The following is a 16,836-nucleotide window of genomic DNA, read 5'->3' on the forward strand; positions in this document are numbered from 1 at the left end:
CCAGACAGGTAACTGTAACACCTCTGCATCTTTGACAAAGTTGATCTTGAAGGTACTCCATTAAATGGCAAGCACTTGTAACTTTAATAGATGCTAGTCTGTGGTAACTTTGGGATTGTTCACTTCCTGCTCCAGCTTTCCCTTCAGCAGAATTATAAAAGTCTTCCATGTTACAATTCTTAGACTATGCAGCATAAAACTAACATTTCAGTTCCCTCAACTTTCAATCCATATTTTACAATTGCATCCTGATATACTAGAGCAAAGTGCTGAACTTTATTTTAAAAAGGTTCTTGAGTATGTGCAAGCCTGTATCTCATTTTAATCCAAGATCAAGCATAATACCAATACAACCACTGGAACCTAATTCTGCTGCCCTAATACTAAAAACATTTATTTGGGAACCAGCACTGTATTGTTGTAGAAAAGAATAGCACAGATAAAAACAAAATTAGTATCTGTAACTGTATGTCTGACTGACTATCTATGGAGAGTGTCAGCCATTCAGGTCATAGTTGTCCCAAACCATTATTTAAGGTGAAGGTATCTAGGAGTATAGTATTCTGGCCTGGCATTTTTGAATGATACTTATGAGTATTCTCCAAATAAAACACAAATGTCCAGAAAAGCAAGCCAAAAACTTGCTAACTGGGGATTATGGAAGAATCAATCTGACACATCTGGTGGGGACCAGATGAGATCCCCCTTAGCTATTTAGCTCATGACAATAAAGGAAAAAGTTCATTTTGAATCAGTTTGGGAAAAGGCCAAATATTCTCCTAAAATACCAATGTCCAAAAGATAGTAATGTCATCATGTATAAATGTGTAAATTAAAGTGTGCAACAATATAATACTAACATACAGTGTTTAAATACATATCCAGGTCAAAACATTATAAAGAGTATAATGCACATATTTGTGTTGTGTTCTATGTTTCCTTTAAAGTTACAAAAGATTTTAAAACTATAATAGGCCTTCCTGCTAAGCATGAAAAACTAGAAGGAGAAGCTTTGAAAGTAACACGCTAAGAAAAATAAATTTAATCCTATTGAAAAGCCTGAGTTTAATATATTTATTGAAGAAAATATCCAGTGCAAGTTTTTATTTCATGGGTAATGTGTGAAAACATCTCTTTCAGAATGAATATTCTTAAACAAATAACATTTTAAAAATAGCTAAAAACAGAAAATATTTTTCTTATAATTAACTTTCACATTAGAATTGCTATGTTATGTTAGTAAGTACTATATCAGTTTTAAAAATCATGGGTGCTCAGGACATACCTAATATAGAAGTAAAACTTCTACCAAAACTCTATAGAACAGAAAAAAGAGTCATTGTAGGTCCAATTTGTTCCCAAAGTAGGAACTCAGTTATGTAATCACTAGCATGATTAGTAGCCACAGATAATCTTATTTTTCCATGAATTTTTATCAACAATTTAAAGCCCTCTAGCAGCTACTACAGCTGAACTTTGTGCTGCCTTTAAAACTTCCTCTTGCTTGCTTTCAGCTTTCTCATGGTCAGCCAGAGTGATTTTTATTACTCAACTCCCAGCAAAAAAACAAATTGTACATATCTCTGCCTTCACTTCCATCTCAGCCTCTTTGCTAATTTTGGTAGCCCTTTCTTCTCCAGCTATAGGTGTGATGATTAAATTGCACTTGAATCCTCTATTTCTCCACCATTCTCCTGAGAAATCAGGATTCAGGTTGCTGATGCCTCCGCAAACCGAACTCCAAACGTTTGACTCAAAACTTTGATCAAACCAGCCAGCAGTTAGTCCATAGATACAAAATAGACTCCCGGTTCAGGTGATAAAACCCCCGATTGTCATGGTTTGGGACTGTGCAATAAAAAAAAAACTCCTGTCAAGCAGAGAACATCTCCCACAACCCCCATCTGTGAAATCCATCACTGGAAGGTTTTTAAAGAAGAGACTGGACAGCCCTTTGTCTGAAATTGTATAGGGTCTCCTGCCTGAACAGGGTAGGGTTGGATTAGATGACCTCCAAGGTTCCTTCCAATTCTGTCATTCTGTTCTATTCTATCAAGCAAACACTTACCGCCGGAGCCTGGTAGAGAGTAATCGACTTCCCTTCGGGTCGCTATCCAGTCAAGACTACGCTGCCTCGTGGAAGCAGCACCTGTCAAGCCTTTCCATCCTGGGAGTTTCCCCGCGGCGAGTCTTATCCCCGCCCCTGGTCCCGCCTGCGCGAAGCCTATTGGCTGCCCCAGTTGCTTTTTTTTTTTTAAGTGTGTCAAGGATGAGCGATGCTCTGGTACGTATGTGAGGAGTGATGAGTCTTCGTCTTGTGAAGGGCGAGCGGGGTGGGTGGAAGCTGCTTGGAAAGACGGCGGCGCGGCAGATGCCGGGTTGCCCGCATCGATGATCTGCGGAATTCTTGGGAGGATCTCCTGAGGCGTCATCGCAGCAAAGGCGTGAACCTGAAGCCCGGGTGTCAGCATCAGGGCAACAACTGCGCTACTTCTATTCCTCTCATTATCCATCCATCCATTCTCCCATCCACTCAGTTTCGCTTTCAAAAAGCCGGGCAAAATTACTGCCCGATTACCCGCAGAGGATATATAGGAAAGATGGACACAAAACTGTAAAGATTACTTCAGTTTTGGGTTGGGTTTTAAAAAAAAATCCACGGTTGTTTTTGTGCAGCAAAAAGCTCCCTGAAGGACAAAAGTTTATTTCACGGATTGATTCTATTCTGGAAGACTCCTTGGGTTAGGTAGATGCTTAAGTTGTTTGGAAACAAAAGTGGGAACATTAAAAGGAGAAAGGAGTATTATCAGAATAGGCGTACTGTACATGTATCTCAACCCTTTCTTTTTGTTGGAATAATATTTATTAATCACATTTATATGGCTACCCATCTCACATAAAAACGCTGTTAATTATCCAACCTTTTGAAAAAGTCACCATTATTGTTGGGAACCTAAAAAGGACTATTTACAAATCAGAACTGCATATACTAGTTTCTGTTTTGATTTCCCATTTCTCCCTGTCGTTGTTGTTGCTGTTAGTTATGAAGTCATGTCCGACCCATCGCTACCCCATGGACATCGTTCCTCCAGGCCTTCCTGTCCTTTACCATCCTCTGGAGTCCATTTCAGTCTCAGTCTATCTATCTATCTATCTATCTATCTATCTATCTATCTATCTATCTATCTATCTATCTATCTATCTATCATCTATCTATCTCTATCTATCTATATATATATATATACACACATACATACACACATATGTATGTATGTATATACATACATACATACATACATACATATACACACAGACATACATATACATACATTCATATATATACGATATAGATATAGATACTTTTATATATAATGTATACATAAATATATATATTTTATATATAATTTCAGGTGCTGCTAACCACAAGATAATGTGCAGTTATTCTATGTTTAGGACCTCCTAAACATAGAATAAATACTCCTATGTTTAGAAGTAATAAAGGTTAAAGAGAGTGTTGTATATATTACCTGTAAAATTCTTCAAAAAATGTTGAATGAGGTCAGCTAAATTAAAGGTATTTTCTCCTCAAATTCCATAAAGATAACATAATATTTTCTAAAAAGTATCAGGATCCCCGCAAGATTACATTTTGCTTTTCCTGTAATGCACATCCTTATTTCCTAACATATATTGAATAGTACTTTTGTGGATTGAAGGCGGACAGAAGACACAAGAGCCAGGACTTCGAAACAGCAAGGGTTTATTGCAAAGAACGAACAGATGACAGCGATTCGAAGAAGCAGAATCCGCGCCAAGGTATTTATATGCGGTTTGTAAAACGGGGAACCAATAGGGAGCCGGGTACTGTCCAGTAACTGCTGACGCAGTACCCCGGCCAATCAGAGTGCGTTAGCTGGCTAGCAACAGGCAATGCTGCGTCCCAGCCAATCGGGGCGCAGCATAGGCTGTTGCTGGCCCTTTAGGAATATTCTCAATATTCTACACCCCTTCCCCCCAGTTCTGTGCATGCCCCAGGGTGGAGCATGCGTAGTCCTCCAGGTAGGCGGGGCGGCGCCGGACCCGCCCCGATCTTCGCAGTTCGCCTGCAGTCATCGGAGGGGAAGGACCTGCTCGTGGAAGCTCCTCCCCGAAGGGAGTGGAGCTCCGAGCGTCGCCATCTTTGGACTGCCCAGAAGGCGGGCTCAACGAGCTAGGTAGGCCGGGCCGATGGGGCGCGGCCGTTATAGGGTTGTCAAGTTGCCGGGGGGCGGTAACAAACGGAGGGATGTAGATTGGCGGGATTCCGGTTGCGGTTTGAGACGGCAGGGGCGCTTGCCAACAGGGGGTGCTCGGGTAGGCTGGGCCTGACTTGGGGAAGGCCCATTCAAGGTGCGTTGGGTCGGCTTGAGCATTACATTCTGGCAACACGGGGTAGGCAAGGCCTGGATGTGGGAAGGCCTGTGATGTTGGCACCGGCTGGAAGGCGGCTGTGCTGTTGGGCCCTGGATCCTTTGGCCCGCTGGTCTCCATAGGGAGGCGCCTCCTTAATTGATCCAAGTGGCGTCTCCACTCGGATCCATCGGCCAGTCCGACCCTGTAGGAACACGGGCTGGTCATGGAATTGATTACAGCAGCTACCCACTTAGGCTCCCCCGCAAAAGATCGGGCCCACACCAAATCCCCCAGGCGGAAGGAACGGGGAGGGGAGACCCCCAAGTTGCACGGCTGGTCCCCTGAATAGAGCGGGTGAAGCCTATCCAGGGGGATCTGCAGGCGCCGACCCATCAAGAGTTCCGCGGGGCTTTTGTTGGTTGTTGGGCAGGGGGTGGAGTGTTGGCTTAGTAAGTAAGCCGCCACCCTAGCCTGCCAATCGCCCTGGTCCATACGGCCCAGTGCCTCCTTTGCTGAGCAGACCGCCCGCTCCGCCCGGCCACTGCAGGCCGGGTGGTACGGGGCTGTGGGCGCATGCTGGATCCCTTGTTCGGCCAAGAACTCCTGGAATGTGGTAGAGGTGAATTGCGGCCCGTTGTCCGAGACCAGGACGTCCAGCAACCCGTGGGTTGCGAACAACTGGCGGAGGGCCCTGACCGTACTTTCAGCTGTGGTGGAGGTCATGATAACCAGTTCCACCCACCGAGAGTAGGCATCTACCATGATCAGGAAGTTCTGGCCGTGAAAGGGGCCGGCATAATCGATGTGGAGGCGTGACCACGGGCCTCTCGGAGCCTCCCACTCTCAAGCAGGCCCGGCTGGAGGGTTGGGCCGGGAGAGCTGGCACATGGTGCAGCGGCCTACATAGGCCGCTATCTCTGTGTCCAGCAAAGGCCACCAGACATAGCTGCGGGCTAACACCTTCATTCGCGCTATGCCAGGGTGGTCCTTGTGGAGCAGAGGCAGGACTTGGGGCCGGAGCGCGGTAGGGATCACGACCCGATCCCCCCAGATGAGGCACCCCCCGTGGAGGGAAAGCTCCGCTTGCCGGGCCTTGACTGGCCGGAAGCAATCGGCCACCTTGTCCATGGGCCATCCCCTCAGCACCCAAGAGCAGACCTGGGCGAGGACTGGATCGGCCTTGGTGTGGGCCGCGACGTCCGCGGCCGTAATGGGCAGGCCTGAGGAGGCGATTAAGAGGACCGACAGGGAGGGCACGGGGGCGGGGTCGGTCTCAGGCAGGGGGCAGCAGCTAAGGGCATCAGCGTGCTCTAGCTGCTTGCCCGGACGGTAGAGCAGCATATAGGAATACGCTGCGAGGAACTCCGTCCAGCGTGTCATTCTGGGAGATAGGATGGGGGGGGGGGGTCGGCTTGTCGCCTGCCAAAAGTCCAAGGAGAGGCTTATGGTCAGTGACAAGGGTAAAGTGCCGACCATACAGATAGTCATGGAACTTTTTAACCCCGGACACTGCAGCCAGAGCCTCCTTGTCTATCTGGCTATAGTTGCGCTCCGCGGAGGAGAGTGTCTGGGAGTAAAAAGCCACAGGGGCTTCTGAGCCATTTGGGAGGACATGGCTCAGAACTGCCCCCAGACCATAGGGGGAGGCGTCACACACTAGCGTCAACGGCAGCTTGTCATTATACTGTACTAAGACAGCTGATGACGTAAGCGTGGCTTTGACAGCCGCGAACGCATGCGCTTCGCAGCTGCCCCAGCACCAGACTGCTGATCGGTCGAGCAACTGATGCAGCGGCTCGACTAGTGACGCCTTGTGCGGCACAAACAGCGCGTAGAAATTTAAAAGCCCTAGGAACGCCTGCAGCTTCGCCTTAGAGGTGGGTGCAGGGGCGTTCCTAATGGCAGACACCTTAGAAGGCGTAGGGTGGATTCCTTGGGCATCAATTAAGAAGCCCAAGAACTCCACCCTGGGAACAGCGAATGAGCATTTGCTGCGTTTCAATTTTAAGCCCGTGCCCCTAAAACGCAGGAGGACCTTCCTGAGCATCTCGATGAGTTCTGAGCGTCTGGAAGCAGCAATCAGAACGTCATTGAAATACGGAACCACGCCTGGGAGCCCATGGAGCAGCCGCTCCATGAGGCTCTGGAAGATCCCCGGGGCCACGGAAACGCCGAATTGTAGGCAGCGGCAACGAAAAGCCCCACGATGGGTGACGATGGTCTGGGCAGCCGCCGCATCGTTATCCACCGGGAGCTGTTGGTAGGCCTGCGCCATATCCAGTTTGGCAAATGTGCAGCCCTGCCCCAGGGAATGGAGCAGGTGCTGCACCACAGGGACTGGATAGGGGTTTGCCTGAAGGGCAAGGTTGATCGTTGACTTGTAATAGCAATAGCAATAGCAATAGCAGTAGACTTATATACCGCTTCATAGGCCTTTCAGGCCTCTCTAAGCGGTTTACAGAGAGTCAGCATATTGCCCCCAACAATCTGGGTCCTCATTTTACCCACCTCGGAAGGATGGAAGGCTGAGTCAACCCTGAGCCGGTGAGATTTGAACCGCTGACCTGCTGATCTAGCAGTAGCCTGCAGTGCTGCATTTAACCACTGCGCCACCTTGGCTCTTTTGGCGCAGATCCGCACCGACCCGTCTGGTTTGACTGGGACCACGATTGGGGTCTCCCAGCGCGAATGGTCGACAGGTTCGAGTACGCCCTGCGCCAAAAGCTTGTCCAGCTCAGCGTCAACCTTAGCCCTTAAGGCAAAAGGCATCCGGCGAGCCTTGAGCCGAATTGGAGCAACCTGGGGATTGAGGTTGAGGGAGATAGGGGTGCCCCTGTAGGAGCCCAGCTGGCTGTCGAAGACGTCAGAGAACTCTAAGAGGACGTCCTCCAGGGAGGAGGGAACCACCCTATGCACCCCCCCGATAGAGAGACCCAAGGGAGGAAACCAGTGAAGGCCAAGCAATGCAGGGAGGGAATTCTTTACAATTAGGATGGGCAGACGCCCATGAAAAGTCCCATAGTCCACAAGGATGGGAAAAGACCCCAGGGTGGGAATGAGAGTCCCCTTGTAGTCTCTAAGGGATGTGTCCACAGGTAGTAGCTGGGCACAGGAGATGTGGGGGCATAGACGGGAGAAGGCGGCCCAGGAGATCAGGGAGCGGGAGGAGCCGAAGTCCACCTCCATGCGGCAAGGCTGACCTTCCAGGTGGAGCGATGCCAAAACCTTCCGGGCTCTGGCGGACGCCTGGCTCACGGTTTCCCCAGTGACTTCTGGCAGGTACACGGTGTGGCAATCTTCAGCCCGCCGAGCGGGCCGCGGCGGCTGGCGGCGCGGCTGCGCTTGGGATGCGTCAGGTTGCTGCAAGAAGGACGGCGCAGGCAGAGAAGCACGGCAAACCTGGGCAATGTGCCCCTTTTTGTTGCAGCGGTGGCAGGTGGTGTTTTTGAATGGGCAGGCCGTGTGGGCATGGCGGCCGCCACAACCAATGCACCCGGAGGCAGTAGAGGCAGCTGGAGGTGGTGGTGGCGGTGGTGGGCGCCTAGGCTGCACCCTAAGCTGGCCAACAACCTCATTGGAGGGGTCTTCTGGCGGCAACAGTTCATCAACCAGGCAGGCTTGCGAGGCAGACGGAGGGCACCCTGGCATCGGGGCAAGGAGAGGCGATGCCAGCTGCAGGCATTCAATGTTGGCCGTGGACTGCTCAGAGAGCTCCGCTGCTCTGGCAGCCTCCACGGCTTGCTGCAGGGTGATGTCGTGGTGCCTAAACATGCGGCTTCTTAAATGTATGTCTCTCACGCCGCACACAAACTGTTCAACTAAATTCTCGTCCAAATTCTGGAAGTCGCACTGAGCCGCTGTTACGTGGAGCGACTCCAGAAATTGGCTGATGCTTTCCGTCGGCTTTTGGACGCGGCGGCGAAAAGCGAAGCGGCGAGCGATGCGGGAAGGTGCCGGGGCGTAGTGGCCCTTAAGCCTGGCCATCAGAGTGTCCCAGCCAAGGGTGTAGGCCAATGTTCCCTCTAATTTTTTTTCAGTGTGAGCGGAAAAGTATAGTGTTTGAGCGGCACATTTTCATGCCTGAGCACCTTAATTTTTTTCACAGATGTCACCTAAGACAACAACGAAATCAGTATTATTTGAAACTCAAAGTTATGTTTATTCAAGGTACCCGCTTAATTAAAAGTGTTATATAATATCAGTATCACTTAACAACGGTCCTGCTTAGCAACCAAAATGTTGGCTCAGAAACTCTGGCATTGAAGCGTGCAAGTCTTAAAGCTGTCAAGTTACAAGACCCTCGCACCCCTAACCCTTTAGGAAAAAAACCCCAGGGGTCTTCAAACCTGACAGCTTTAAGCCTTGTGGACTTCAACTCCCAGAATTCCTCCTCCAGTCATGTTGCAGCAACGTCATCTGCGTGGATCTGCTCCATCTTCGGTTTTTTCACAGGAGGCAGGGCTGCTGCTGAAGATGCCAACGAGCTCCCGCCGCCACTAGAATATGCATTTGTTTAGCATGACATAGAATAGTCTTTCAACCAGAAGTATGGAATAAAAGAGAGACTGATAAATATTAAAAAAAATAAAACCAAAAAGCAGCTATTTATTTGAGTTCTAGATAAACATTTAGTTCAGAAGAGATTAGAATAGAACAGAGAAAGAATAGAATATAGAGAATACAATAGAAATAGAATTGGAAGGGACCTTGGAGGTCTTCTAGTCCAACCCCCTGCCTAGGCAGGAAACCCTACACTACTTAAGACAAACGGTTATCCAAAATCTTCTTTAAAACTTCCAGTGTTGGAGCATTCCCAACTTCTGGAGGCAAGTTGGTCCATTGGTTAATTGTTCTCACTGTCAGGAAATTTATCCTTAGTTCTAGGTTGCTTCTCTCCTTGATTAGTTTCCATCCATTGCTTCTTGTCCAGCCTTCAGGTGCCTTGGAGAATAGTTTGACTCCCTCTTCTTTGGAGCAACCCTGGGCCCTGAGATATTGGAAGACTGCTATCATGTCTCCCCTAGTCCTTCTTTTCATCAAACTGGACATACCCAGTTCCTACAACCGTTCTTTATATGTCAATATCATTTAGACAAAGTTGATCCCCTTATTCTCCACTCCAGAACCTTGGAGTTTGAAGTTCTTTGGTTCTCTTCTCCCACCCTCTGTGTTCCCACGAGGGGATTAGCATCATAGCTCAACTGCCCCCCTCCCACCCATAAAGACCAGGAGAGCATCGCTGCGCATAGCCAAATGCTACCATAGCAACTATGGCGTTGTCTGATGTCTTTCTTGCACGCTAAGATGGACTGACGGGGTGAAGCATAGCTTGCATTGTCCCTAGTGCGGATTCTTTTCCCAGCCTTGGTCACTTTACGAGGGGTGGACTTCAGTTCCCAGAATTCTTCAGCCCTCCCTTATTCCTGTTTCCTTTTCCTTCATTATATTCAATTGTTTCAATATTAAGTGTAATTCTTCCTTCCTAACATTTTTCCATTTTTTCCCTTATATTCTTTTCCATTTCAACATTGTCTTTGTTCCTTCCATTCTTTCTTCCTTCTTTCAATCCTTCCAATATTTTTTCCTTCATTCCCTTGTCTGTTTCAATATTAAGTACATTTCTTCCTTTCTTCCTATACTTTTTTCCATTTTCTTCCTTATATTCTTTTCCATTTCAACATTGTCTTCCTTTTTTCCTTCCTTCCTTCCTATACGTCTTTCCATTTTCTTCCTTATATTATCTTTTCTGTTTCAACAGTCTTTGTTTCTTTCTTTCTTCCTTCCTTCCCTTCCTATACTTCTTCTTTCATTCATTATATTTTCTTTTCCATTTCAATATTAAGTGTAATTCTTTGTTCCTCCTTCCTTCTTTCAATCCTTCCAATACTTTTTCCTTCATTCTCTTTTCCTTCAATATTAAGTGCAATTCCTTCCTTCCTTCCTTCCTAAGTTATTTCCATTTTCTTCCTTATATAATATTTTCTGTTTCAACATAAAGTGCCTTCCTTCCTTCCCTCCCATCCCTTTCTTTATGTTTTCTTCATGCTTTCTTTTCTTTTTCCTCTGCTCTTTTTAAATCCCCCCCCTTCTTCTCCTCCTCTACATTTAGGTTGGATTAGTTTGTACAATGGTCATCAAACTTCTGAAGTAAAAATAAATAAATAAATCATATTTAAGAAGAAGAAGAAAAAGGAAGACGTTTTTAGTTAAGTCAAACGTTTTAATAAAAGTTTCATCTTTTAAGATTTGTCCAACACATCCAATTGTAACCTTAACAGTAAAGAATATCACCCCAGCTGCTAAAGGTTCAACCAGTCTGAGAACCATTGAAAAGACAACAGTGCAAAATCCAAAAGACACAACTTCCTCACCGCCATTGCTTTGGTACCAAATCTTTGAGGAAGGGGCTCCAGAAAGAAGGAGGAGGAGGAGGAGGAGGAGGGAACCAAAGAGAGGCTTTTACCGAGTCTGCGCCCCACAGCCAGGACCGTCCTGGCGCCTCAAGCCGCGTTTCTTCCCCGCAAAGCCCTTCGGGCAACCCGAGAGTTCCTTTTGGCGCCAGAAGGGCTTTGCAGGAAGAAACGCCGCGTTTCTTCCTGCAAAACCCTTCTGGCGCCAAAAGGAACTCTCGGGTTGCCCGAAGGGCTTTGCGGGGAAGAAACGCGGCTTGAGGGGCGCAAGGACAGTCCTGGCTGTGGGGCGCAGACTCGATAAAAGCTCTCTTTAGTTCCCTCCTCCTCCCCCTCCTTCCACAGTTTGAGTGACGCTGCCGCCAGGCTGAGAGCTGCCGCTGAAACAAGTTTGGGAAGGTCCTTTGCGGGCGGCCAGTTCTAGCCGCCTGCAAAGGACTCCCCCACGTTTGCTTTGAAAGAAACCTCTGCGCGGGAGTTAGAAACCTCTGCGCGGGGGTTTCTTGCCATGTGCGCGGCCGCGCGGCCGCGCACCTTAGAGGGAACAGTGGTGTAGGCTGGCCGAGGGGCGGCTAAGGCTCTGGCTGACACGAACATTGCGGGGCCGCAGCAGCTTAAAAAGAAACTACATTTTTCTTCTTCAGGCTGGTTATGATTTTTTGACGCGATCAGGTAACATTCGAATCGCTCCATGAAACCTTCCCAGGTTTCACCAGCAGATTCGAACGGTGCAAAAGGTGGCAAGGCTGATGCCATGGTCGCCGATTGAGTCAGTTCAATGGCAGAAGATGGAGCGGAGAGAAAAAAAATTTCCTAGCGTTCGTGCGCCGGCGGGTTGTGCGGCTGGCTAATTCTTTCTCGCTCGTTGTCCTAGGCTCTGCGGGAATCGCTGAATCCCATCCTCGTTGCCAGTTTTGTGGATTGAAGGCGGACAGAAGACGCAAGAGCCAGGACTTCGAAACAGCAAGGGTTTATTGCAAAGAACGAACAGATGACAGGAATTCGAAGAAGCAGAATCCGCGCCAAGGCATTTATATGCGGTTTGTAAAACGGGGAACCAATAGGGAGCCGGGTACTGTCCAGCAACTGCTGACGCAGTACCCCGGCCAATCAGAGTGCGTTAGCTGGCTAGCAACAGGCTATGCTGCGTCCCAGCCAATTGGGGCGCAGCATAGGCTGTTGCTGGCCCTTTAGGAATATTCTCAATATTCTACAAGTACCATAATAGGTCATGCAATGATCAAAAATTCATTGCCATATATTGTTTTTGTACCTTTGATTAGGAGAGTTACATTTTCCCACTGAATAATTATGTGTTAACCTTTTAAAATGGGTGTCAAACTCAATTTCATTGAGGGCCGCATCAGGGTTGTGTTTGACCTTGGGGACCGGGGTGGGAATAGCCAGGGTGTTTGTTGCCACCTCAATGTCACTGGTTTTGGGAGCTCCTGTTTGTGGCCCGAGCACTCTGCCAGCAAAAATGGGCTCCCATGCTCCGTTTTCGGATGCAGTGGCCTCCTGCAACCCTCTGCCGTAACCCTCCCAAGATCAGTTTTCGCTGGCAGAGGTACTGTGAGTTGGTCCTTCGCTGTTTCTAGGGCAGCTCTGCGGGCCAGATATAACGACTCTGAGATCTGGATATAGATCCTGGGCCTTCAGTTTGACACCCCTGTTTTAAAACATTCCCTGCTGAGTTATGTATGCTTATGCAATTGGGTGACCTAGTTATTTCCCAATCAACTTATATTTCTATGACCATTTATTTAGAGATCATCTTCACTAATAAAGTGTGAGATTTCTGAGTAAATATACCAAGACTTCTTGTGTACATGAAGAGATCAGAGTATCAATTTTAGACCCATCATAAACTTGTTTTATTAAAGGGTTAGCTAAGGGATCTTTCCAGTTATTATTTTCTTGCTCATATTTAAGAGTCTGTGGACTTTTATTTTTACATAGTAAAAATAAATATTGGCAATTCTAGGAAACGCAGGGTTTTTTTTCTTCTTTCGGTGGTGGCGAAATTATTCATTTCCTGCAAGTGGTATAATGAGTAGTGTGTGCCTACTCCTTTCACTTTGGCCTTGAACGGACTTCCCTCTTTCTTATTTGTGATTTTGCAAACTTTAAAAAAGTAGCACACCCTTTACAGTTTATAGACTGAAAGCTATGGTCATGTTGGGTTTTCCCTCTGCAAACTTTTATCCTTATACTGAGTTTATATAATTCTTTGAAACGTCCAGATGGTAGAAAAAATGTAACAAATAAATTCCAGGCTTGCATCAGATACTCAAGAAAAACCACAGTCCTAATTTAGAAAAGTTTGCATGTGGGATAAAAACACACAAAAGAAAACATAGTTAGGAATACGTCTTAAAAAAACAAATGCTATATTAAAACAGGAAGAATGCAGAAATTAAAGATAGGGCTGCGAATATATATATATATATATATATATATATATATATATATATATATATATATATATATATATATATATATATATATATATATATATATACATATACATATATACATATATACATATATACATATATACATATATACATCATATACATCATATACATCATATACAACATATACAACATATACAACATATATACATCATATACAACATATACAACATATACAACATATACAACATATATACATCATATATACATCATATATACATCATATATACATATATACATATATACATATATACATATATACATATATACATATATACATATATACATATATACATATATACACATATACACATATACACATATACACATATACACATATACACATATACACATATACACATATACACATATACACATATACACATATACACATATACACATATACACATATATACACATATATACACATATATACACACATATACACACATATACACACATATACACACATATACACACATATACACACATATACACACATATACACACATATACACATATACACATATACACATATACACATATATACATATATACATATATACATATATACATATATACATATATACATATATACATATATACATATATACATATATACATACATACATACATACATACATACATACATACATACATACATACATACATACATACATACATACATACATATATATATATATATATATATATATATGGCAGAGCAGTTCCTTCTGTGAAAGAAGGGCATAAATGCAAACAAGTAAATGTCTAAGCAGGGATAATGGGGGTTTGACAAGTTCAAGTAATCATGGTTTGCTGCTGATTAAGGAATTAATATAAGTGAGATTGCAAGTTCAAGCTTGATACTCGATTTGATCTTATAAAATTTATCATGCTAAGCCATGAATTCCATAATAACTGATTACTCTATTCAGTTTTGTAATTATAAACCAGGTTTTCAGACAACAGTGGCTAGATGGACATGACAGGCTAATCAAGTGCAAGCTTGTAGTAGACCTTAAAAAACATTGATTTTGAGTCCTGCTGGAATGGCTTCCCGGCTGTTTCTTAGGAGAAACCGGTTTTAAGCCCTCAGGGGAAGAAAAACAGACAGTGTGAAACAGGAGACAGGATGATGAATGTCAGGCTTACCCAAACTAGACTATAGCTTCACAGAAACTTGGATGAATTCAACAAGAAACTATATCTTAATTGCCATTCTGAACAGCAGCTACAACAGAAAATTGGCTGTCTCCATTAACCAGGCAGGAAATGGTACTGACTTCTACTTCAAAGTTCCAGTGCTTCTCCCTTCTGCTGCAGAGAAGACTTACAGAAATAAATAAACAAGCTTATAAATTAAATAAATAAGAAATAGAGAAGATGCATCCTAATGGGGGAAAGCTAACAAAAAGAGCACAGATGTATTTCATCTATTGAAGACATTTACAATGTTACATTCTCTATATTTATCTATTTGCAAAAAATTCACTTCTGCTAGATCAGATTCTCCTGCCTTAATAATGGGTCCCTGAAAAGTAGAGGAGATACACCTTGCCAGATAAGAAAATAAGCACAGTTGTTATAACTGGCACTCATTACAATGAGGAGCCAAATAAATATGTGTTAATTGGAGCCATCATTTATGAAGTGTGTTGCATGTCAGGATCAAAGATCAGGGATGTCACCAATGATACCTCTCTTCCTGCTAGCCCACGTAGGAGCATATAATATGAAAAAGAATAATTACCATTTTATCATTTATTTGGAAGATCTAGGAAAGATATTCAAGTACCAAGGACTCAGACAGACTTATCATCCATTCAGTTCTAGAAGATAACTAGAAAGGGAAAGAAGAATAAACACCAGTGTGTAACTGGGAAGGCAGATGGCATAAATTAAAATCATATGACATCTGAAGCTATGACTTGAGTTAAATGAGTGAAGAATTGCTGGTTGGGATGAATTGCATCTCGGAAGGATTGATAAAAATGTGTTTTAACTAAATGTGCTGAGCTTTTAATTCTTTGAGATGTAGAAGATCAAATCTTGACATAAGGATACCAGATAAAAAGGTAAAGATAAGGAAAATGGAATGTTTCTATAATGCGGCTTATTAAGCTCAGTGAAAAATCAGTGGGGAAAATGACTTGTAAAGCACATAATGTTTGTCGACTGCTCACAATATGGGGAAAAAACAAAATGAGACGGAATTCTTTAACTATAGGAGAGCAAGTGAAATTAAATTTATTACATGGTTTGTTGATTGGAATACAAATAGTAAGGGAATACATTTCTTCAAATAGAAGACAAGAAATGTTAAGGGAGGAAGAGTCATACAATATTTTAAAAGTATCTACACTTAGAAATCAAATTCCAGTCAGCAGAATATCTTTGCCATATAAATGTAACTATTTTTAAGACCGGCCTACTGTTAGGCAGAGTGAGACTGCTATCTCTGGTTTTAATACCTGGATATATGCTAGAGGAGAAAGGAGCAACAGCTTCAGTAGTTTATTCTCTATTTTTTCCAGATGCTTATTTCTATTAAATACATTGCTGTGTACTACCCCCTCAGATAGCTGAGACATGATGGAGGGTGCTGTCCCTTGGGCAGCATTAAGGAACAAATCAGCCGATAACATTTTATTCTTTTTAATATGTTTTATTTCATTTTAATTTTCATTTTATACAATCACTTATATACTGTGCGATTAAGGAAACAATAAACACAACTCTTCTTATATTCCAAAATACAAAACCAACATGACACTTCAACCCTCCATACACCCTTTCTTTCTCCCCCTCCAACTTTCATTTCTCTCCTTCAGCATTCCCCTCTACTACTTCCCCTCCCCCTCTAACGTTCCTTTCTCCCCCTCCCTCCATCTCACCCTCCTTCCATTCCGCTCTCACTCCCTCTCTACTCCTCCCTCTTCTTTCCCTCTACTCCTCGCTTCGGTGTATTTCTACTATTCATTAATATATTCGGTTTGTTATTTTATACTAAAATTAAAAGAAAAGAAAAAAAAAGAAAATAAATAAATAAAAAGGAAGCAACAGTATACAGGTGCTTTCTTGTTGTTTTGAAAATTGAAACTATGTTTCCCCCCTCCCCCCCTCCCCCCTAAGATCCCCCCTCCCTACCCCCCTTCCGACTTCCCAGATCCCGTACCCGGCATAACTTTTTATCAAACACAGTCTGGAGTATATTAAAACCAAGTAAATTAAAAGTTAAAAGAAAAAAGAAAAAGGAAAAAGAAAAAAAAGGGGGAAAGAAAAAAAAAAGGAAAATCAATAAACTCTCTACATTGAGCTCCGCTTCTTATCATTATTAAAACTTAAACAATGTACATCATTCCTGATCTCAATTAATTAATTACTTGCAGGATTTCAAACTATATTAAAACCAAGTAAGTTAATCAAGTAGAATTCTTCTCTAGCTAGGGGCCTTATCTCTTTATCTAAATATCTGTCTGTTTCCAAACCTTTGATTTGTCCCTTTTATACCTCCTTCCTCTATAACGCAATTTAAACACATCTCGAATTCTTCTCTC

The sequence above is a fragment of the Thamnophis sirtalis genome, unplaced genomic scaffold (assembly GCF_051295495.1).
Source record: "Thamnophis sirtalis isolate CommonGarterSnake01/CBP01778 unplaced genomic scaffold, rThaSir2_p1.2 scaffold_6, whole genome shotgun sequence".
NCBI classification, from domain to species: domain Eukaryota; kingdom Metazoa; phylum Chordata; class Lepidosauria; order Squamata; family Natricidae; genus Thamnophis; species Thamnophis sirtalis.